Source organism: Chrysochloris asiatica, unplaced genomic scaffold (genome assembly GCF_000296735.1).
Source record: "Chrysochloris asiatica unplaced genomic scaffold, ChrAsi1.0 scaffold00366, whole genome shotgun sequence".
NCBI lineage: Eukaryota > Metazoa > Chordata > Mammalia > Afrosoricida > Chrysochloridae > Chrysochloris > Chrysochloris asiatica.
The window spans coordinates 1,716,158-1,741,254 of NW_006408884.1; the positions used below are offsets into that span (position 1 = coordinate 1,716,158).

Sequence of the window (25,097 nt, forward strand, 5' to 3'; positions counted from 1 at the left end):
AGGATCGAACATTGTTTCGTTCTGCTGTGCATGGAGTCGCTATGAGTCGGTTCCGACTCGATGGCACCTGACAACAACAACAATGTGGCATTGTGATAGGAAGAAGACTCATTAACAACCTGAGATTTGTAGATGATACAACCTTGCTTACTGCAAATCAGGAAGACTTAAAATACTTCCTGATGAAGATCAAAGACCGCAGCCTTCAGTATGGGTTGCAGCTCAATGTAAAGAAAACAAAAATCCTCCCCACTGGCCCAATAAATAACATCCATATAATTGGAGAAAAGATTGAAGTTGTTAAAGGCTTCATTTTGCTCAGATCAACCATCAACCCTCTTGGAAACAGTAATCAATAAATTATACAATGTATTACATTAGGCAAATCTGCTGCATATGACCTCTTTAAAGTGTTAAAGAGAAAATATAACAGTTTGGAACTAAGGTATGCCTGATCCAAGCCATGTATTTCCAATAACCTCACATGCATGCAAACATTATACAGTGAATAAGGAAGACTGTAGAAGAATTGATGCTTTTGAGTTATGGTGTTGGAGGAGAATATGGAAAGCACCATGGGCTGCCAAAAGAACAAACAAATCTGTGTTGGAATAAATACATTCGGAATGCACTTTGAAAGCCAGTATGGCCAGACTTTGTCTCTCATGCTTTGGATATATTATCAGGAGGGACCAGTCACTGAAGAAGTTTGCAAAGTCGAGGGTCAGAAAAAAAGAGAAAGACCTCCAACAAGATAAATTGGCACAATGGTGGCAGCCATGAATTCAGGTGTAGTAACAGTTGTGAGTTTGCCCCAGGACCAGAAAGTGTTTTGTTCTGTTGTGCATAGGGTCACTGTGAGTCAGTACTGATTCAATGGCACCTAACAGCAACATCAACCCAGTGCACAGAAGAAACAAGTTTGATCCTTGATATGAAGAACGCTTTCCAATCAGTTGGCATACTGAAAAAAATGTACTCATAAGCAAAGGTCAAGTACATCAAATTGTAGCAATTTACCCTTGCTCACAGTATCAAACTTCTTTATCTTCATCTGGTCAAATTCTGATCAGCAAGCCATCCAAACTTGGTCAATGGGTACTATCTGCAAGTTTGGGAGTTTTCACACATCTCCCACACTTCAGACTAGCTGACCCGTTCACTCTCAGCTCTAACATCCAGTGACCAGGTCAGTGTCCATGGACTCGGGAGTTCACACGTCTTCCTAAACTTCAGACCAGCCAGTCCTTCGTCTTCTCTCTATTATCTTAAGGTATCAGTGGAACATGACCAAACTCAACCTGCCTTCATTGCTGCATTTCAGCCACTTCCACTTACAAGTAGACTAGAGCAGTCACCTGTGAGCCTACTAGACTGCTCATGGATTCCCTTTGAGTTTCAGTCTTCGTGTTGTGTGCCGTGGAGTCGGTTCCAATTCATAGCAACCCTGCATAGGATTTCTGAGACTGTAAATCTTTACAGGAGCAGAAAGCCTAATCATTCTTCCATGGAATGGTTAGTAGTTTTGAACTGCTGACCTTGATGTTAGCAGCCCCACTAGTAATCACTATGCTACCAGTGAACTTTTTGTTGTTGTTGTTGTTGTTTCTGATGGAATGACTTGACTTGATGGTTCTAAGGCAAACAGCTTGCTTGATACTCTAATAACCAATCTGTTTTTTTTTGTTTTTTTTTTTCTGCTGGTCTTTCAAAAAGTATCTTCTGTTCTATCCGTTACTAGTTGGTTTTAACTATTATTTTAGGGATGTTGTTAAGTCTTAAGTGTAACGTCCCATAATATTATTTATAATATAGATTATTTGAAACATGAATAATCAGACTTTAAATTTTATAAAACTCAAATACAACCAGTATTGCATGATCTTCATTATGAGTTGGTCAGTCAAGATTTCTTGGTTCTTGTTGTTAGATGTTGTTTTATAAGTTACTCGTGTAGTAATACGTGTATGTGGTTAGAAATGAATTGCATGTCTGCAGATACTTACACAAGCACACATGGAGTCCCCTAGGAGTCATAGACCATTGCCTGGTACCTTGGCAGATGGTGCCTTACCTTGCTGGCAGGTGATGAAGTTTGGGAAAGACACTTGTCACTGCATACTCCTGAGACCAACACTTGCAACTCAGAAATAAAAATATCTCATGTATAAATCCCTGAGTGCATGTCACTAGGAAATCATTTGAAATCACACCTTGTGATCTAGTCCATTCAAAATGAAAAAGAGAAAAAAAAAAAAAAAAAGGTTCCTTTGTTTGTTTAATAAGCAAGTGAAATTTTTATTTTCATGCCTCCCATAACTCTTGGCGTTTACCACAATGATGGCAATTTAATCATATTCATACTAGCTGGCAAGTACTCACTGGCTATCTCAAGACGGCTGATTCCTTTCACGTTCAAGTCCATTTTGACCCCAAATGCATTAACCTAGGCTGTCCACATCCCTTCCTGTGCTGTCACTAAGATATATTCCACATAAAATAAAGAACGTTGACCTTGAAAGAGAAAATGGGTGTGTGTGTTGTGGAGGAGGGACCACACTTACAAAGGAGACCAAAATCTCGGCTCTGTCACAGTGATTTCTCATTCCATTTTACTGAAGCAGTGCCATGCTTTATCATTGACTTCGTGTCTTTCAGCTGAGGCAACCCACTCGAATCGGTAAGTTGTTTAGTTAAAGTCTCCATGTGCTGCTCACATTGTCACTATGATTTAAAGCAAGAAAAGTATTCTGCAGGTGAAATACAACTGCAATGGAGAGAGGAAGTGGGCACTGGAAACATTAAGCCCTGCATTATTAGGGGTTCTGCTGCTTGCTGGTCACTTCGTCCCTTGTCCCTTGCTTACAGGAGGTATTCAGTTGCCCTGTGTCTGGAAGGGCATGCTGCTTAGTGCTGAAGGTATTGGCTTCATGCCATGTAAAACTCTTTGTTCAAGTCAATATCAGAAACAGAAATAGAAAAAAATAAGTCTGATCTTTGCAGCAAAATTTGACAAATTGTCACCTACCTACACCATTATTATGCTGCATAATCTCACAAAACTTCTATAAATGTCTTCTGCCTATTAGCATTTTAAAGGGCTTTGTGGCCATCATCTTCACGTTCTGGAGCTTGGGAAGTTTCATTATCCTCAATTAAAACTCGCTCTGAAGCAAGATTGGCAAGCATTTATTTATATATTTTCCATAGAGGCAACCTGGGAGGCATGGATTTTGTAAAGTAGGAAGGGTTCTGCTCTGTGCTGCCTCAGAAAGCAATGCTGGTTTAGAATAATTCTCCTAATGTGAAGCTTTCCCCATTAAAACATAAACCATAATTGTGGAAGGCAATTTGCTCAGTAGCAGAGAACTAACAGGCATTCTTATTGTGATTCAATAACAAGAAAGCATGAGATGTGAGGCCGAAAAAGCTCCCCAAACTCTTTTAATTTTGTTGAAATGTAATTTTCATCTGTGAAACCAATGTGAGAACTTGAAATCATTTCTGTTACACTCAAAGAAAGATGGATATACATTTCATGTAAATTAACATTGTCCAACTTCAATCAATTTAAACAGGCTTTCATTGGTACATTCCAAAATGTGAATTAATAAAAACTTGAATGTGTGGTAAATGACACTGCCTACCTACAGTTGAAGCAAATGCATGGCTGGGTCAAAAGTGGATCTAGTTAAAGTTCTAATCAGGTTACTCCTAATGTATATAGCTGCTTACGTTTCACTAACAATTAATTGTATGTCAATAAAGATTTTTTATCCACATGAGGGTTAATAAGTATGAAAAATAAATATAATTAGAATCAATAACATTATTAATAGAATCATTCCTATATAATATGATCAAATCAATAGTAGCAAAGAAAATAGATCAGATGCTGAGATATTACATATGATACTCGACTAAGGTAAAAATCAATAGTCATAATCAGAAAATCTATTCTTTCATTATTTATATTTATAGTAAGTAAAAAATTCACCTGTATACTGTATATCTTTTATGAGAGACATACCATAGGTCAAGTAGATGCTATAGGCCACAAATGCTTTCCATGAACGTATAAAAATTATTCATTTGTTTACTTTTATTGCTAGCACATTTCTTGTTATAGCATTGTTGTTGTTGTTAAGTGCCGTGGAGTCAGTTCAGACTCATAGCGATCCTGCACAGGGTTTCCGAGGCTGTAAATCTTTACCGGAGCAGAACGCCTCATCTTTCTCCCGCGGAACCGCTGGTGGTTTCGAACTGCTGACCTTGCGGTTCACAGCCCGATTCGTAACCACTACTCTACCGGAGCTCCTTTGTTATAGCATTATCCACTTGCAAAAATTTGAGGGCTAAGGTGCGCCGGACCCAAGCCTTGGTACTTTCAATAACCTCATATGCATGTGAAAGATGAATAGTTAATAAGGAAGATGGTAGAAGGATTGACACCTTTGAGTTATGGTGTTGGAGGAGAATATTGAAAGTACCATGGGCTTCAAAAAGAACAATCCATGTTGGAAAAAGTACAGCCAAAATGTTCCCTGGATCAGGATAGCCAGACTTCGCCTCTCATGCTTCGAACCTATTGTCAGGAGAGATCATTCTTTGGAGAAGGATATGATGTTTGGTAAAGTGGAGGGTCAGAGAAAAAGAGGAAGACCCCAATGAGATGGATTGGCACAGTGGTGGCAGCAATAGGCTCAGGTGTAGCAAGAATTGTGTGTTTGGCCCAGAAGTAGACAACGATTTCATTCTGATGTATGAGTCAGTTCTGACTCAATGGCACTTAACAGCAACAACAACTTGCAAATGGAAAGAAACAACATGCTTTATTTATTTGCTGGCAGGCCCAGGAGTGAGACAAGCAATGGTGGGCTTGAGACCTGCAGCCCACCTATGGGATAGAACTTACTTCCTGAGCACACATGCATTCTCTCTCACTATTTCTTGACGCTGGCTCACGCATGCTTCTTTAAGGCTTGCTCACTTCACAGCTGGTGAGTTGACACTTTCCATCACTTCACCTCTTTGCAACAGATGCCTCTCACTTAGGCACAGATGCTGAATATCCACCCAACCCTAACATTAGCCTTGTGTTCGGGACTAATTGGGCCAGCAGAGTCATAATTAAGATTTGAATAATTAGATAAAGGACATGATTACTTTTGTAATTAATCCTCATATGGAGTTATCATGATCTGTCCTGGGTGATGACCACTGGTCTATGCTTAATTCAAATGCAGGTAATTAGTTTTAAAAGGCAAAGCACTTCTAAAAATACACTCTCACCTGTGTCCTGGAATGACTACATTTTTGTAATATGACATTATGCATGGGTATATAATTTTCATGTTTCAAATAGATTTCATGGGTTTCTGTTAGAATGTGAGTACCCATTTCACTGCAATTCATGCCAACACTTGTTTTTTAAGGTTTCTACTTTGGCAGCTGCATTGTTTGGGCCACAGTCAGAGTGCCTTTTTTTCCCCCTTCCTTTCCCATTAAGTTTACAGGATAATAAAAACACATACATAAAAACAAATCGAGGATGACTTCTCTCTCCATCTGCAGAGAGACAGTAAATGTTAGAACTTCTTATGATTCTGCCATGAGCTCCCTCCCCTTTATCTCTTCTCTCTTCTCTGACTACTCTGTCCACATCCTCGTCTCCTGAAATGTCATCTGATGGAGATGTTGTGCTGAATGACACCTAAAATCAACCGTTCTAACTGTTGCTTTAAAGCAATTCTTTCCTCTCTACTGATTCCTCACAAAAGCTAGTCTGCTTGGATTAATCTCCTTCTCAATGAAAGAATCCATCAGGTCTGTCAGTCTGTCTTCAGATTCATTCCTCTTACTGCTCACTTCCACCAACATCACTCTCCCACACACTACCGAATGATGCTGACTGTTTTTCTAACTATTTCTTCAACCTGCCCATCTCTCTCCTTCACCTCAATATAGAAGCCTCCTGATCTCTTCCTTAAGTAACATGCTACTATTCCTTCCCCACTCTTGTATCATTCCAAACCTCTTTCTCAAAATGTCATTGGCTTCCTCTCTTAAGACTGTCCTCCTCCAGCTCTCTGGTTGAACTATGTGACTTATTTAATCCATTGAATTCACAGATCCCACCTGATATGACATAAACACTTCCAATACCTGAAGTCAGTTTTCCTTCCTTCCTCACCCAGTTAAATTCTGCACATCCTTAGATCTTCCTGCAAACATTAGTTCTTTCAAGATGGCTTCTCTAGTGTGTGTCTTCAGGTCGCCACCTTCCTTCCTTTGTGCTCTCTCATGGAGTCATTTAACTCCATTCAGAGCACTTTCTATACTTTGTGTCTACAGGCTTTTTTTGTTTTGTGTGAATAATTACACTGGATCTGGCCCAGTTCTTGACATACAAGACACACTATTAAATCAATGAATCATAACCCAGCATTAGATTCAAAATGGACCAAAATGTGTAATCAACAACTATACTGTTGTTGGTGCTTGGAAGCCATTTGTCAGTGATTTGTCTTTTTAAGTTTGTATTGTGAATTGAGTGATAGTTTACATAGGAGAACATCAGCTTTACATTCATCTTACGTATTTCGTTTCATTGCAGTGACTACAATTCTCTCCATGCATCATCATCCAACAGTACCTGCTTCCACTTCTGTTTTTTTTTTTTTTTTTTTTTTTTTTGATGTACACTTTTTATTATTATTATTATTCCAAATCACTCAGGAATTTAAAGAACAAATTTTTCATGTATGTATTTGTGTATTATAAACTCAGTATACTCAACTATTGACATATGACAGAAACAGTACAGGACACTGAAGCTATACACATACTTAAGACATGGTTAGGAGCTCTGGTGGCATAGGAGATTACAAGTTGGGTTGCTAACTGCAAGGCCAGCAGTTCTAATCTACCTGATGCTCTGTTGGAGAAAGATAAGATTGTCTGCTCACTTAAAAATATACAGCTTTGGAAATCCTTTCCAGGGCTCCTATGAATTGGAGCTGACTCTTCAGCACACAACAGCAACTAGACATGGTTTGTTTTTACAAGGACCTTTTAATCTAGGACACACACATTTGTAAGGAGAAAATTTGGATATAATATGACAAATACAGTAAAATATTTAGATAGGACATGTAGATCAAAGAGTGCATCCTCCAGAAAATGATGTCAGTTTGGGGTTTCTAAGAGGAAGACAGAAACAAAGGCTATGGAAAAGACGAAGGATAAGGACAAGAGCAGAGACAGTTCAGACCCTGTGCACAGCATGGGTGATAGACACAGAGGGTCAATGCACCATTGTGTGTGTGAAAATGGAGATATGCTTATACATGTAAAACACAGAGAATGCTGTAGTGGGAGATAAAGTGGGTAGGATAGGTGTCTGGCAGACCTCCTATGTCACGTTAGAAACTGAAGCTTATTCTGTGGATAACAGAGAGCCACTAGAGATTTTAAGCAAGAAATCAGCAAGGTTCAATTTGTATATTAGATTGAAAACAAATGAAAGGATTTGAAAGCAAGCAAAGTGGGATGGAGGTCAGACTACTGAAGAGAAAGGTGAGCCTAGACTAGAATTGATGAGGGCTTCCATTTAAGGGAGACACAATAAGTATTCAGAGCAAAGTACACCGTTAAGAAATTAGGAAGTAAAATTGAGAACCATGCTACAATGCAATGAGGGAGTGTGGAAGATTCCTAGGTTTCAATCATGCATGCTAGGGAAAATCATAGTCTTAATAGTTTCAGTTTAGTTTCTCTGATTCATATATTAGAAACTGACTTATTGGTTTTATTTAAACATATACTAAATACACATTTTAATTGATATAAATATAAAGTTGAAAGTGAAATGAAGGTACGGTGATTTCTTTAAGTATCATTTAATAGGTGTTTGATCAAACACCATCAGCTTTCTAAACAAAAGCCTAAATAAATGTAGTGATACTACTTGTTATTAGTTATTATTTGGCTGATTCTAATATAATCTGGGTAGTTTCCAATGTAATGCTTTTTTGAAATTGACATTGTTTTTGTTAGTTGTTGTCATGTTGATAGCAATTCATGGTGACATTGTGTGTGCAGAGTAAAACTGCTTTTACTCTTTGCTCTTAGGTTGTGACATCTCAGTAGCAGATTGCCGGGCTGACTTCTAATGCGTCTTTGAGTGGTTTAGAACTGCCATCCTTCTCCTATGAGTTGTGTGCTTGCCCATTTGTACCACCTAGTAGTAGTGTTTTTAAAAGCTCTTGTAGTGTAATTACAAGTCAGGCTGCTAATCTGAAGGTCAGCAGTTTGAAACAACCAGCAGTTCTGTGGGAGAATGATGAGGCTTTCTGCTCCTGCAAAGATTTACAGCCTTGGAAACAGGGTCACTATAAGGCTAAACCGACTCCACATAACCACCAATTGTTAAATGACGGGAAAGTTGTCCATTGTTTATGCTCTAAATAGGTATTTGTTCTTCTTTAATAGACGCTTAAACCTCAGATGAATAGCACTGAGGCAGGTAAGCTTCCACTTTGTGTTGAATGCCAACTTGTTCCTGGACCATACACAGTTTAGATTACAAAGTTAATCATTCTGCTATTTTTGAGGATTAGAGCTTGGTCTTTTCTGGCTGCTGCTACATTGTGTGGTTTGGGTTTTTTTTTTTTTTTTAATTATTTGAATGTATTTACATTTAAACGGTCAAATTTGGTAAGCAAATTCTTGGGGAAACATGTCTTTGCATACTTGCATATGTAGTTGATTTACAGGAGCAACACCCATGAGGGAGTGAGTGTACCTTAACTTTTACTGAAAAAGACAATATATTGAGAATGTGGTTGGGCTCAGTACAATTTTCTAGTGATTGCCTACATAAGCTATTATTTAAGACTGAATAGTAGCGTAGTGGTTACAAATTGGGCTACGAACCTTAAGGTCAACAGTTCGAAACTACCAGCTGTTCTGGGGGAGAAAGATGAGGTTTTCTGCTCCTGTAAAGATTTACAGCCTCAGAAACCCTGTACAGGGTCACTATGAGTTGGAACCGACTCCATGGCATACAACAACAACAACAGTATAGATTAGATATATGTAAGATGATTCTCATCTCTGGTAGCGTAGTGGTTACGAATCGGGCTGCGAACCTTAAGGTCAGCGGTTCGAAACTACTAGCCGCTCCGCGGGAGAAAGACGAGGCTTTCTACTCCCGTAAAGATTTACATCCTTGGAAACCCTATACAGGGTCGCTATGGGTCGGACCCGACTCATAAGGCACTTAACAACAACAACAACATAAGAAAAAGCTTAGTGGATAAAATTGAGAAAGGGCATTAAAATAAATAAATAAGTGGCTATTACCAAAGGAAATACTTACAAGAATTAGAATATAGCAAAGAAAATGAAAGGTCTATAATTGATGCCAGGATAGTCTTGGATTCTTTGCTCTGGTACTGAATTGTGAACCATAAGATCGACAGTTCAAACCCACCATCTACTCCTCAGAAACCCTATACAGGGTCACTATGAGTTGGAATTGACTCAATGGTACATATCAACAAAATCACACTGTAGGTGAATCCTGGCCTTTGGGCTGTAATATATATTTAAATTCAGTCCTGTTAGATAAAGAAAGCAGGCTTCTTGCAGGTGAAAATATGGGGTTAATAGACACAAAACCATGACATGCCAGGTCTGTGAACATGAAATCTAGAAATGTCGCCTGGCATTTGATTTATGTCTTCCATACTTCCTACCTTCCTGCCATTATTTTTTATACTCCAAAAAATATTTGCCACTTGACCTGCATGTACTGTGTAGCTTTAATGAAAAGGCCATTTCACAGCTACAAGTACAAAGTGATGAAGGGAAAGACAGTATTCTTGCCCTGTAGCTTCAATAGTGTGAGCAGCAATTCAACTATGGCAAGACAGTTTTACCCAGAGGAGTTGTAATTTCCCAAGAGACCTCAGCACTAAGGGTCTAGCCTGTGGGACCAAAGAAGGTCAGAGAAGAAAGCACAGGGCTCAGGTTTCCAAGGCATGAGTGAGGCACCTTGGGAGTTCTTACAAACCTTCAGGGGAGACTTTGACTGTTTCATGTCCTGTACTCAAGGCAGTGAGTTCTGACCATCATAAAGGTAGTACTTGATGAACATCTGATCCTTTTTTATCATCTGAGGCCTAGACACTTGGGTTGCTGTAGGTGATCCTTAAAAAGAGACAATTCTCTCTCTTGGATAAACAGAGGCTTCCTAAGTTTGAAACAGTTGGAATGTGTTGAAGGCAAGGCTGCAGCTAGTTCAGGGCAAAGAACTCTGAAAAATTCTAGAATTCTAGAGTATTAGAGAGATTTTACTGGGATTCCAGTAAAATATGGAAACCTAAGCCATCTAATTACTGTCATAATGACATCAACAAAAACAGTGGACATGCTAGATGTGTGATACTTTGATATCCACATTTCTTATAATCCAATGATTATAAGATAACTGCAGATGACATTCACATTATCTCTCTTACAGCAGGGAAAGAAATCACAACCTAAAAAGAAAATGATTTGCCTAAAGTTACACAGGTAGTAAGTGGGGGAGCCAGATGGAAACTTCCCTCTGACTACAAAACACATCCTTTTCATATTACAGTGTTACCCTTCAATTAACCCTCTCAGATGAACTTTGCAGTCCCAGACTTGCTTCCTGGTGACTATTATGGTTGAAAAAGGCAAAGAAAATGACTATGTGTATATATAAACTTTTACAAATTGCTATTTATTGAGCACAATGCTGAGTACTTTTATGCTTTCTCACACTGTCTTGTTTCATTTTTATAACAACCATGATATAGTTGTTGTTGTTGTTATGTACTATTGAGTCTGTTTCCACTCATAGCGCACCTGTATAGGAGTGTTGAGGACTGGCTGGTGGGTTTGAACTGTCGACCTATGGTTCACAGTCTAGTGCTGAAACCTACATCACCACACCAGGAATCCTATAACAACTATAGGGGTAAATATATAAATGACTATTTTATACTTTTCAGACTCACAGAAGTACTAAGCCCTCTGACTCTCATTCTATGGCACCAAATTTGTTTTTCAGGAAGATTCCTCTTCTTCCATAATATACTGCAAAATGGAGCCTGGTCTGTCAGTTTCTTTTCTTGCCTTTCTTCTCCCTGAATTGTGCTCCACAGGAGAGATACAATGCGCAGTCTTTTCGGTGCTGTATTTCTCTCATACACATACACAATCACATTTCCTCAGTTCTAACATCTGTACTAAAAAGAGTTTAGGGCAATTATTACATTTCCATCTCAGCTTTCCTCAGGTTGATCTCCTGATACACAGATTCATCTTTAAATGATCTTTAAAATGCATATATTATCTCAACAAATAAGGTTTTCCTAATTTATAAATTTGCAAGCTCCTGGAAGAAATTTATTATACATGTCTTCATTTCTTCTCTTAGGTACCTATGTGCAATCAGTTTGAAAAGCTGTAAAGGATTTTGCAGGTGCTCTTCACCTACAAACCAGTGGGACAAAATTTATTAAGATAAAGATAGCCAAATGCTTTAAATACTATTTTCTTCACAATAAAATCATTATCAATCATTTTAGAAATGAAAATCATTTTATAGCTATGCTATTTATGGTTATAATCATTTCTTAGCAAACCGTACAGAATAGATCATTGTTTTCTTATTCAAATTATATAAATATATAAAGTATTTATATTGTAAGTGTATAACTGGACAGATTTGTACATATACACATACATATGTAATATGTATACATCTATGTTGGTAACACTGAATGGTTTAAAATTAAGAAAGGTGTGTGACAGGGTTGTATTCTTTCACCATACTTATTCAACCTGTATGCTGAGCAAATAACCCAAGAAGCTGGGTTCTATGAAGAAAAACGTGGCATAAGAATTGGAGGAAGACTCATTAATAACCTGTGAAATGCAGATGATACAGCCTTGCTTGCTGAAAGTGAAGAGGACTTAAAACTTTTACTGATGAAGATCAAAGAGTACAGCCTTTGGTATGAATTACGTCTCAATGTAAAGAAAACAAAAATCCTCACCACTGGAACAATAAACAACATTCTTATCAACAGAGAAAAGACTGAAGTTGTCAAGGACTTCATTCTTCTTGCATCAACTATCAACACTCACGGAAGCAGAATCAAGAAATCAAACGATGTACTGCATTAAGCAAATCTGCTGCACAAGACCTTTTTAAAATGTTAAAGAGCAAAGATGTTAACTTGAGGACTTAGGTGTGCCTGACTTAAGCCATGGTATTTTCAATAACCTAATATGCATGCAAAACCTGGACAGTAAATAAGGAAGGCTGTAGAAGAATTGATGCATTTGAGTTGTGGTGTTGGAGGAGAATATTGAAAGTGCCATGGGCTTCAAAAGAACCAATAGATCTGTTTTGGAAGAAGTGCAGCCAGAGTGCTCCTTAGAGGCCAAGATGCCAAACTTCATGTCTCATACTTTGGACATATTGTCAGGAGTGACTAGTCACTGGATAAGGATATCATGTTTGGCAAGGTGGAGGGTCAGAGAAAAAGAGGAAGACCCTCAACGAGATGTATTGGCCAAGTCGCAACATCGATGGACTCAAGTGTGGCAACAGTAATGAGGTTGGTCCAGGATCGGACAGTGTTTTGTTCTGCTGTGCATAGGGTCACTATGAGTGGGTACCAACTTGATGGCACCTAACCACAACAATAATGTAATACATATACATACATATATATATGGAGTCCTGGTGTGGTGCTGTAGGATAAGCACTGGACTGCTAACTGCAATGTTCAAACCCATCAGTCACTGTATGGAAATCCTGCACAGGGTTGCTATGGTTTGGAACCAACTCAACTGTACTTAACAACAACAACATATATGAGGTCTGTTAACGCTATAGGATGAATACAAGACTGCTACCCTCAAGGTCAGTCAGTTCAAACACAGCAGTTCCTCTGCAGGAGAAAGACAAGGTTTCTGCTCCTATAATGATTTATAGCCTCAGAAACCATTTACAGAGTCATTATGAGGCAGTGTTGACTCAATGACAGTTGAAAGAGATGGACTGGCAAGTGGCAGCAGCAGTGGGCTCAAGTGTGGCAAAGATTGTGAGGTTGGCACAGGACCAGACAGTGTTTTGTTCTTCTGTGCACAGGGTACCTATGAATTGATACCATTTTTGAAGTATACAACAACAACAATATATATTGTTGAGTCAGTACCACTCATAACATCCCTGAATAGGTTTTCTAAGAATCAGCTTGTGGGTTTGAACTGCCAACCTGTGGTTATCAGTCCAATGTTTATCCTAGGGCAGCACCAAAACACTCTCTCTCTCACTCTCTCTCTGTCTCTCTCTGTCTCTCTGTCTCTCTGTCTCTCTCTCTGTCTCTCTCTCTCTCTCTCTCTCTCTATATATATATATATATATATATATAGTTGTTGTCATTTTTAAGTGTCGTCGAGTTGGTTCCAACTCATAGCAATATGTGTAGTGTTTCCAAGTCTGTAAATCTTTGCAGGAGCAGAAAGCCTCATCTTTTCCACATGGAATGGCTGGTTGGCTCCGACTGCTGACCTCGTGGTTGGCAGTTCAGTGCGGTATATATATATATATCTCCATGTAGCCACCATTCATTGTCATAGTCTCCATTACCAGCACCTCACAGGTTCTCTTATTGTGCCCTTTTTCAGTCTTTCCAAAGGACAACACACACAATTTTGGCTGAAAGTGAATGATGTTATAATATTTTTATTACTTTATTATACTTACACTTGGTGGTGGTGTGCCATAGTCAGTTCTGGCTCACAGTGACCCTGTACAGGGTTTCTGAGGCTGTAAATCTTTACGGGAGCAGAAAGCCACATCTTTCTCCCATGGAACAGCTGGTAGTTTCGAACTGCTGACTTGGTGAGGTTAGCAGTCCAATTCATGACCTCTATGCTACCAGAGCCCTTTATACTTACACATATATAATTATTAATGAGTTTGAAACTATGTTCCAGGTCATCTTCTATACTGAATGGGAACACTCCTTGAGGAATCAGGGCACATAGATTATAGTCAATTATCTGACAGTTGACCCAGTGGAAAACTCTACAAACATTTTTTACATTCTTCAGTGATTTTTAAAATCATAATGAAAATGCAAAGAACTCAATGCCTAAAACATTTTTAAAAATGATGTCTGGAGACCTAAATACGAAGTGTGTTCCTTTATCCTGTGTGTCATTCTCTTGTCAGATTTAGAACAGTGCCTCTGGGACCTATGGAATTCCCAGTTCTATGACTACATCACTTCAACATCTCTCCCATATCCAACAGGAAGTTTACACACAAAACTCAAGGTTGCTTTTTAAAGATACCTTTTACTTTTATTAGCAAATATGCCTTTAATTTTCAAATTTCTTCTTGAAATATAAAAATGATGAAATATTTCACTGAGTATGATACAAATAGAAAGTATTCTGCTTATTAAATTTCAAGATTTTGAATCCTCTACTACCTTTCACAAGATTGAAAATTTGACAGCAAGCAGATAAGCAACTACAGAATAGTGTCAAGTGTTAGTCAGAGAGTGAATGGTCTTTGAATAACCTTAAGCTGCAATGTGTTCTTACCCTCCCTGTTGGGAAAAACTGTGGGAGAGATGCATGAAACTAGAGAATAACTGTATATAAAGCACAAAAACAGTGAGGGTGCAGGCCTGGGTAGGATTCATTATGTAAGTAAATACATTGCCGTATCAAAGAAGAATTTTATCTTATTTATTAAATTGCTTATTAATTTATAATCCTACTTTTCAAAACTGACTGAAGGCAGCTGAAGAAAATTCTGAATTTGACAGATATGGTTTTAAGGAGTGCTCTAAAGAGATTACAGTAATACAGTAGTTAGCATCTGTCTGCTGACTGAATGGTCAGTGGTTCAAACTCACCAGCAGCTCTGTGGAATTAAAGACTTGGTGATCTGTGCCACCAAAAATCACAGCCTAAAAATCCTGCTGGGGCATGTCTACTCTCTCATATAGAATTGATACGAGTCATACTAACAACAGCAATAAGAACTAATATTGTATCTATAATAGTATTATTTAAATCTATAATTTAAACAAAATTCTGTTTAAAATGGGACAAACCTTTCCCAGTTAGATTTTCCCAAAGACAGAATGAGTTACTTTGGAAAGCTAAACATTTTATTTCTGTGATCATTTTGAAACCAGATTCACCAAACTTCTTAAATGGGAAGCTACTAAAACCACTGTAGTCCAGTGATCCTTCTAAAATGGTCAAAAACAAAGGCAGACAGGAGACTATTCATCAGCAAGAGGATTAGATAACTCAAGTGTCTGTAGGAACTGGACTCAGACTAGCTGTGAGTGTTAAGGGAGAGGGTAGGTCTATTTCTAAAGTTGAAATAGCACCCCGGGCAGTGCAAACAGCTTTTGTTAGACTACTAACAGTTTGTGTTGGCAGTTCAAAGTCACCCAGTGGTGCCATTGAAGAGTGGGCTGATGATATATTTTCATCAAAATTACAGCCTAGAAAAGCCTATGGAACAGTTAAACTCTGTACCATTCGTGATTGGCCTGAGTGGTAAATGTCTCAATGGCAAAGGACTTTTATTTGTTTTGGGTTTGGGGGGAGCGGTTTGGTACATTGGTCAAGACTGAATGTAACATAAATCATCAGCACACAAAAGACTTAACTTCTTCAGTGGAATCAATGTGGCATTTTCATTACTTCATTTAAACTTTTTGAGTTAACTATTTTCACTTACTGCTACTGTGTTAGGCTCCACTGCCATCTGAGCAAAATTTGATCTGTCGCATTTCTCTAAAATGTCTTTAAAAAGACAAACAGAACAGAAGAGTTTAGTATTCAATAATGAAAAAAAAAATACTGATGTCTAATTATTCATCTGAGTGGATAGAGAATTGTGGGCTAATTGACCTGTTTCCTTGTTTTTGTTTTTTGTTTTTTTTTAATCCTGACAAAAGTTATTTCTGTGTGCTATGAGTTAATAAAGCTCACCAGTCACTCCTCAGAAACCCTATACAGGGTCACTATGGGTGAAAACCAACTCGACAGCACTTAACAAGTTCCTTGTTAGACATTAGTCACTTGTTTTTGAGTGCTGTTGAGTCAGTTCAGACTCACAGAGTCCATGCTTAGGCTTAGGGTTTCTGAGGAATGGCTGATAGGTTTGAACCTCCCACCTTGCAGTTAGCAACCCAGTGTTTTTATGATAAGATAAATTTCTGTATTATCTTTATACTAAGTTCCTCCTTAGACACTAGTCACAACACTTATGATTATGTTTCTAGTTGTCTTTGGGGGACTGATAAACAACAACAACAACAACTAAACAACAGAAAATACTCTATTTGGTGGATCTGCATTAAAAATCACTTCTTTTCCTGACAAGCTATTTAAAGCATCATTTGTGCCTTGTGAAGGCTTTTAGAAAAATCTAGAGACTTAGACCCAGATGACCCAAATTGTGTTTCTGCAAGGACTGCAATTTCCTTTTAAGGATTATGGTTTCAGGGTAGATTGCTTCAGAATATCTGTGAGAGAAATACTTTCTAGTATTAATGCTGATGTTTACACTGTATTGATTTTTAGAGCATTTCAACTAACCTCACCATAAAGGACAAGTAATATAGTTTAATTATGATAATATTAAAAAATAACAGTGTAATCATTCCTTAAACTTCAGAGATCAAAGTGTACCTTTTCTGGCAGTACTTTTGCTTACCGATTCTCAGGTCTAATCCATTTCTGTTGTTTACTTTACAAATATTTTCTTCTGAAGATGTAAAAAACATCAGAACAAGAATTAGTATAGTTTGCCCACCTTAAATATCATTTATTTATGAAATAAGGCACTCTAAGAGTGGAGCTTGTAAAAGAAAATGGAACGGTGCATTAAGATATGCATGTTCATTGATCACAAATGAATGAGAAATGTCACCAATTACTACACAGAAAGAAGCTGATTGGAAATAGATGACCTTTATAAAACGTGAGTGAACAATTGCTGCTGGTCATTAGTGGACAACGTATCAACATAGAACATAAGGTGGCTGTCGTGTATGAAGTTCTCCGTCAGTATTCAGTGGTTAGAGGTATGGCAAATGTTATGACTGTATCTAATTGCTACTAAATTTTTGTGTTCTTTCGCATTTCATAGAGGTGATATTGAGGAGCAATATTCAGAACACAGGAATTAAACTGCGTAGGTAGGAAGTAGACACACTGGTTTATAAATAATGATTGTTTCCCCATTCAGAGGAAGAAAATCACCTATTGTTTTTGCATAGGATTTGTGTTTGTTAGTTCCTGTCACTGGGAATAGAGCAATAAATGAGACAGGGAAAGAGTATATGCTATCAAGGTGGTTGGAAGTTAATATTATTACACAGTATAATGAGGTCTGTGTTCAGAATGATAATAATAGTACTTGTGTATTGTGGAATCAGTTCTGAATCATAGTGACCCTGTATAGGGTTTCTGAGACTGTAAATCTTTGCTGGTACAGAATGCCTCATCTTTCTCCTAAGGAATCACTGACCTTGAGATTAGCAACCTGACTCATAACCACTACACTACCAGAGCTCCTTCAGTAGTAGTTATGTGTTGTGGAGTTGGTTCTGACTCAGAGTGGCCCTGTATAGGGTTTCTCAGGCTGTAAATCTTATAGAAAGTTAATACGATTACACAGTATAATGAGGTCTGTGTTCAGAATGATAGGGTCATAGAATTTGTTATAGAAGCCAACAGTCCCAGTCCCAGATGCCACTGAACAACCCTTGGTGTATCAAAGTAGAATTGTACTCCATAAAAATGTCAATGACTGATTTTTGGAAGTAGATCTCCAGGTTTTCTTCTGTAGTGCCTTTGGATAGACTCAGACCTCCAACATTTTTGTTAGCATCTGAGCATGTTAACTCTTACACTACCTAGGGACTCTATGGAAGTCAACAGGAGTAATGTTCAAACTAGAATGATAAGGACTAGAAACTATTTGGACGAAATGAGGTTTGAGGGGCAAAAGAACCAGCCAGAAAAGTCAACTGAATAGGCAGCAAATATTCAATGTTAATGATAAAGTACCAAATGACATTAATCTCAGCTGTCATAGATGGCTAGAGGCTAGGAGAGATGAGGAAGGATTTATGAAAATGAAATCCTGCCTTAGTTTCCTAGTGCTGTCATAATAAACACAATATATTGGATAGTTCTAAAAACAGAACTGTATTTTATTATAGTTGTTGCTTTATCTTTCATATTTTATTATATGACACTGTTGTTGTTTCTGTGTGCTGTTGAGTAGGTTCCAAACCAAATCTACCCTGTGTAGGGTTTCCAAGAGTGGCTGGTACATTTCAACTTCCAACCTTAGAGCTAGCAGCCTAGTGCTTATCCCATAGTACCATACCAGAGCCCAGATCTGGAGATTTGTTGTGGTGGTTGTTGTTAAGCGCCATCGAGTTAGTTCTGACCCATAGCGACCGTGTATAGGGTTTCCCAGGAGTAGATGATGAGCTTAAACTGAAAGAAATAGCTATTGATTAGATGTGTGGGATGGGAAAAAGTGTTAAGACAATGATGAAAACTTGTTTTTTTTTTTTTTTTTTTGTTTTTTTGTTTTTTTTAACTTGGCCCCAAAGAACACAGCCTTAGGTATGGGTTGCATCTCAATGTAAAAAAAAACAAAAATCCTCACCACTGACCAGTAAATAATATCCATATAAATGGAGAAAAGATTGAAGTTGTCAAAACTTCATTTTGGTCTGGTCAACATTCATGGAAACAGCAGTCAAGAAACCAAATGACATATTGCATTAGGCCAATGTACTGCACAAGACCTATTTAAAGTGTTCAAGAGTAAAGATGTCAGTTTGAGGACTAAGGTGTGCCTGACTCAAGCCATGGCATTTTCAATAACTTCATATGCATGTCAGTGTTGGACAATGAATAAAGAAGAATTGATTATTTGAGTTACGGTATTAGCGTGCCATGGGCCACCAAAAGAAGAAACAAATCTGTGTTGGAAGAAGTACAGCCAGAAAACTCCTTAGAAACCAGGAGAGCCAGACTCTGTCTCTTATACTTCAGACACGTTTTCAGGAGGCACCAATCCCTGAAGAAGGTCATCATGCTTGATAAAGTGGAGGGTCAGCAAAAAATAGAAAGCCCTCCAATGAGATGGATTGCCAAAGTGGCAGCAGCAATGGGCTCAAGCGCAGGAATGACTGTAAGGTTGGTGCAGGACTGGCAGTGTTTCATTTGTTGTGCATAGGTCGATATGATTCAGTACCAGCTTTTCCTGAGAAACACTACACAGGATTGCCATGGGTTGGAATCAACTCAACGGCACTTAACAATAACAACAACAACAACAATATGACCCAAGCCATGGTATTTTCAAAAACCTCATATGCATGTGAAAGCTGGACAGTGAATAAGGAAGATGGCAGAAGAATTGATGCTTTTGAGTTATGGTGTTGGAGGAGAATATTGAAAGTGCCATGGGCTGCCAAAAGAACCAACAGATCTGTGTTGGAAGAAGTGCAGCCAAAGTGCTCCTTGAAAGCCAGGATGGCCAAACTTCAACTCCCAGATTTCAAACATATTGTAAGGAGGGATCAGTTGCTGGAGAAAGATATCATGTTTGGTAAGGCGGCGGGTCAGAGAGAAAGAGGAAATCCCCCATCAAGATGGACTGGCAAAGTTGCAGCATCAATGGGCTCAAGCGTGGCAACAATAGTGAGGTTGGCCCAGAATCGGGCAGTGTTTCATTTTGCTGTGCATCAGGTCGCTATGAGTCAGTACTGACTCAATGGCACCTAACAACAACAATAGCAACATGCTGGACTGCAAAGTCAGTTTGAACTGCCAGGTTGGTGGTTCAAGCTCACTAGCTATTCCTAGAAAGCCCTATACTGGGTAACTATAGGTTGGCACTGACTCAATGGCACTTAGCAGCAACAACATCAAATGGCACTGAAGGATAAGCACTAGACTGGTAACTTCAAGGTTCAGTAGTTCAAGGTCCAGTTGCTCTCAGAAACCATCAGAATTGACTTGAAGGCACACAACAAAAAATGAAAGTGCCATTTGATGTTGTTGTTGTTATTGTTAAATGCTGTTGTTTATGACTCATAGTGACCACACACAGGGTTTCCAAGGAGTGGTTGGTGAGCTTGAACCATTGACCTTGTGATGAATAGTCTAGTGTTTGTTTTATATTAATAATGTACCTTAGAGATCTTCCATGAATGCACACCATCATGTATTTAACGGCTGTTTCTCTTGTCCACTCTTCCCCATTAAAAAGCTAAGTATGTGATGTATTGGGATGGGGTTCTGTGTGTCAATGTCTCTTGCTAGCAGCTATCACAAAGCCTGATAGTTAAGTGGTATACAATAAGTATGCATAAATTAAATAAATGAATGTTAGACTCTTGGGAAATATGTATAAATCTTACAGAATCCAAAGTTAAAAAAGCAAAACTATCATTCTGTAGTAAATTGCATCAATCTTGACACACAAACCAGGTAATTAACTGACTTGTTTAAAAAAAATCCGGCATTCTGTATCCATAAAATGTTTTCCAAGCATCTATCCTATACCATGTATTGTTCTAGGCACTGCATTACAGTTATTAATAAAATAAATGAATGTCCCTACCTTCATAAAACTTACATCCTAATATCTGAATTGTGGGAGAAAATAAGCAATAACCACATAAGCTAAAAAAAAGTGTATGTTTGATAAGATGTTAACCACTCTAGAAAAAATAATAGGAAGACTATTAGGGCAATTTGAAAATGAGGGAAATGTAGATTACATAAAATTTTTTTCTGTATTAATGAATTTTATTTCCCTTGGTACTTTGTGGATATAAACAACAAAATGTGGTGATTAAGGATTGAAAACTGAAAAGACAGATGAATGAGCTGAGACCAGTATCCTTGGAATTCAATTCTCGAAGAGATGGATAAAGCTGAATTGACAAATTGGAAAGCTTTAGGGCCGTATTTCTGGGATGAAAAGAACTGAGATGCCACAGGAAACGTTAGAATTTTCTGACAAGTTCTTGACTTTGATATGGAATTTTTCTAGGTAGTTTCAAGTAAAAGATTACTATGTATGGAAAAAGTGGTAGGAGAAGAAATAAGTCATATATTCTATCTTAACTACAAGAATTAAACATGTCATCTATGCTTACCTAAATATTTTCCTTTTGAAGGTACTGATTATCCTATTTCCAAATGACAATCACTGAAAGGAGTCCTGGTGTGGCGCTGTGGGTTAATGTGCCAGACTGCAAAGCCTTTTGAACTGCAAGGTAGGCAGTTCAAGATCACTCGCTGCTCCTCAGAAACACTATACTGGGTCGCTATGGGTCAGAATCGACTCGACGGCACTTAACGCCAACTAACTGTAAGTTTGGTGGTTCAAACTCACTAGTCACTCCTCAGAAAAATTGTATTGGGTCGCTGACTCAGAACCAACTCCACAGCACTTAACAACAACAAAAGTGAATATATGAGAAGTTGTTGTTGTTGTTGTTAAGTGCCATCGAGTCGGGTCCGACCCATAGCGACCCTGTACAGGGTTTCCGAGGGTGTAAATCTTTACGGGAGTAGAAAGCCTCATCTTTCTCCCGCGGAGCGGCTGGTAGTTTCGAACCGCTGACCCTAAGGTTCGCAGCCCGATTCGTAACCACTACGCTAGCAATCCTTAAAAAATACGTTGCTCAATTTTAATCTGGCTCAGAACTTCTCACCACCCTTCTGCGATGGGAAGAACTCCTGAACATTTTAATAAACCTCTGACCCAGGTGCACTGGGAAGTAAACTATGTATTGTGGTAGATCCTTGAACAGATAGTTACATACGTGCAGTAATCCTGGAGCAAAGTGCAAGTAGAGTGAAAGCAAAAGATTTCTTATGAACCAGCAGCTGGTCTACACGGGTAGATTTCAATCTTAGCTGCATAGTAGAATTTTCTGGGAACTTGAAATTGCTGATTTTATCAGAATTATCTTGATACATCTCACAATTTTAGATTCCTGGTGTCATGCTGTAGGATGAGCACTATACTGCTAATTGCAAGGTTAGCAGTTCAAACCCACCAGTCACTGCTCAGAAATCCTTTATAGGGTTGTTACGAGTTGGAACAGACTCAATGACACTTAACAACAGCAACAACCACCCAGAAGTGCAAAAATCAGTATACCAAATCTGAGAGCCAGGAATCTGCTGCTATAAGATCCAGATTAGTTGTTGGCTATGTATACCAAATTATAAGACTCAGTGGCTTGGAGGGTGGAAAACAAGTGTCTTTCACAGAAAAGGTACGTTCATGAAGTTTATTATTATTTAAAACAATATAAAAAACATTGAATAATTTTGCATCTGTATGCATGGCAATTGCCCAAATTAAATAGTTGTCGTTAAGTACCTTTGAGTTGGTTCCGACCTATGGTGACCCTGTATAGGGTTTCCACTGAGCAACTGGTGAGCTTGAACTGCCAACTTTGTGGTTCAAACTGACTTTGCAGTCTAGTGCCTTAACCCACATGCCATACAAGGAATCCAAATTATAATTCAAGAATTTAAATACCACACTGAAATATGGATGAGTTTATAGTTAACAGGAAAAGATAACCTGAATCTACCTGGAAGTATGCATTTATGTAGTTATCTTCAAGATATAGAAAACATAGTCTACCAAATATTCATCCTGCTAAAGAGCTACACACCTCAATGTAAAGAAAACAAAACTCCTCACCACTGGACCCATAAACAACATTCTTAACAATGGAGGAAAGATTGACATTGACAAGGACTTCATTCTTCTTGGATCAACTTCAACATTCACGGAAGCAGCAGTCAAGAAATCACATGACGTACTGCATCGGGCAAATCTGCTGCACAGGAACTTTTTAAAGTGTTGAAGAGCAAAGATGTTAGCTTGAGGACTAAGGTGCACCTGACCCAAGCCATGGTATTTTCAATAACCTCATATGCATATGAAAGTTGGACAGTAAATAAGGAAGACCATAGAAAATTGATGCTTTTGAGTTATGGTGTTGTAGGAGAATACTAAAAGTGCATGGGCTGCTAAAAGAACCAATAGATCTGTGTTAAAAGAAGTGCAGCCAGAGTGCTCCTTGGAGGCCAGGATGGCCAAATGTTGTCTCTCATATTTTGGACATTTTGCCAGGAGAGACTAGTCACTGGATAGGGATATCATGTTTGGTAATGTGGAGGGTCAGAGAAAAATAGGAAGACCCCCATCGAGATAGATTGGCAAAGTGGCAACATCAACGGGCTCAAGTGAGACAACAACTGTGAGGTTGGCCTAGGATCAGGCAGTGTTTCGTTCTACTGTGCATAAGGTCGCTATGAATCGGCACCAACTTGATGGCACCTAACAACAACAAAGAATTATGAAAAGCTAAGCATTGGGTAAGCTTTGGACTGCTAATCATAAGGGTGGCATTTCAAACTCACCAGCTACTACAAGAAGAAGACGATGCTTTCTGCCCCCATAAAAATTTTCAGCTTCAGAGAACATACATAGGTTTATTATGAGTTGGAATTAACTCAATGACAGTGGGGTGAATGAGGAAAAAAAAATCAATATGAATTAATTTCCCTTCTTAAATAGGGATCAGCAAACCTTTTATGAAAAGGACAAGTAGTAAATATTTTCTCCTTTGTAGGATATATGAAGTCTTCTTGCAACAGCTCAACTTGGCTTTTGTAGGGGGAATGCATATAGATACAGAGAAATGCACGGTTGTGGCTAGATTCCAGTAGAAGTTCTATTTACAAAAACAGGCAGCAGATTAGATTTGGCCCATGGGCTATAGTTTTCTAACCTTTCTAAAACCAAATTAGGTTGGCGAAGACCAGTGGTCAAAAGGGAACAGTTTTTCAGGACGTGTTCCCTTCCTCTCAATATACTCAAGAAAAGAAGAGAAAAAGAAAAAATCACAGGAACCGACTGACAGATTGCATTGGTCCTTTAATTCGTTATCAGCTATCGAAAAGTTTCCCTAAACTTCCCACTAACTTATTTTTCTTCAAGAAACATCCAATCACTCATGTAAATCCGATTTGAAAACATATATGTTCTTAAATTTCAAATTAATTGATTTAGACACAAATGTTTGGAAGCGACTTCCGGAATTCTGGTATAATCCAGCTTGCAGTGTGGGTAAGGAGAGAAAATATTGTTAATTTTCTTTAATTGACAAATGACATGAGGGGATAATAACAAGTTTAAATTTCCTTAAACTTAACAATTATGAGGGGCTTTGAAAAATTTCATAGAAAAGTTCCATTAACCTTTAATTCCATTTTCAAGAAACATTTTGAGGCCCTGTCATATCATGTCCTGAGTCTCTCAGCCCTTTTAAGTATTTACACCAATTGTCTCCCTTATTTCTCACTTCACTGCTATGGGATAGATACTGTCATTGGTGGCAGTTGTGTGCTGTCAAATCCGATACAACTCACAGTGACCCTGTCTAGGGTATCCTGGCCTGTAAATGTTTATAGGAGCTAAAAGCCACACCTTTCTCCCATGGAGCAGTTGGTGAATTCTAACTGCTGCCTTCGCAATTTGCAGCCCAACTCAACACATTATACCACCAGGGCTCATAGCTACTGTCATTTTTGTTGTTAATGCAATCAATTTGGTTCCTGCTCATAGGGTTTCCAGGGATTAGATGGTGGGTTTGAACAGCCTACCATTGCAGTCAAAACTCCTTTTTGATCCAGTGCTTTAGCTACAGTGCCACATCAGGCTTTCAGTACTGTCATTATCCTGTCTTCTTGTTGTTGTTGTCAGGTGTCATCAAGTCAGAACCAACTCATATCGACCCCATGCACAGCAGAACGAAACAATGTCCAATCCTGGGCCAACCTCACTACAGCTGCCACACCCGAGTCCATCAATGATGCCACCTGGCCAATCCATCTCGTTAGGGGTCTTCCTCTTTTTCTCTGACCCTCCACCCTACCCA

At 38.5% G+C, this 25,097-nt stretch overlaps 1 protein-coding gene and 1 pseudogene across 1 annotated transcript in view; one reads left to right on the forward strand and one right to left on the reverse strand.

Annotated features, from left to right (window-relative positions):
- Nucleotides 1-25,097, reverse strand: part of CDH12 (cadherin 12, type 2 (N-cadherin 2)) — an 868,078-nt gene that overhangs the window by 834,483 nt on the left and 8,498 nt on the right. The gene's annotated exons all lie outside the window — the stretch shown is intronic.
- The window catches only part of LOC102832224, a 49,915-nt pseudogene continuing 25,585 nt past the window's right edge, over nt 768-25,097 (forward strand).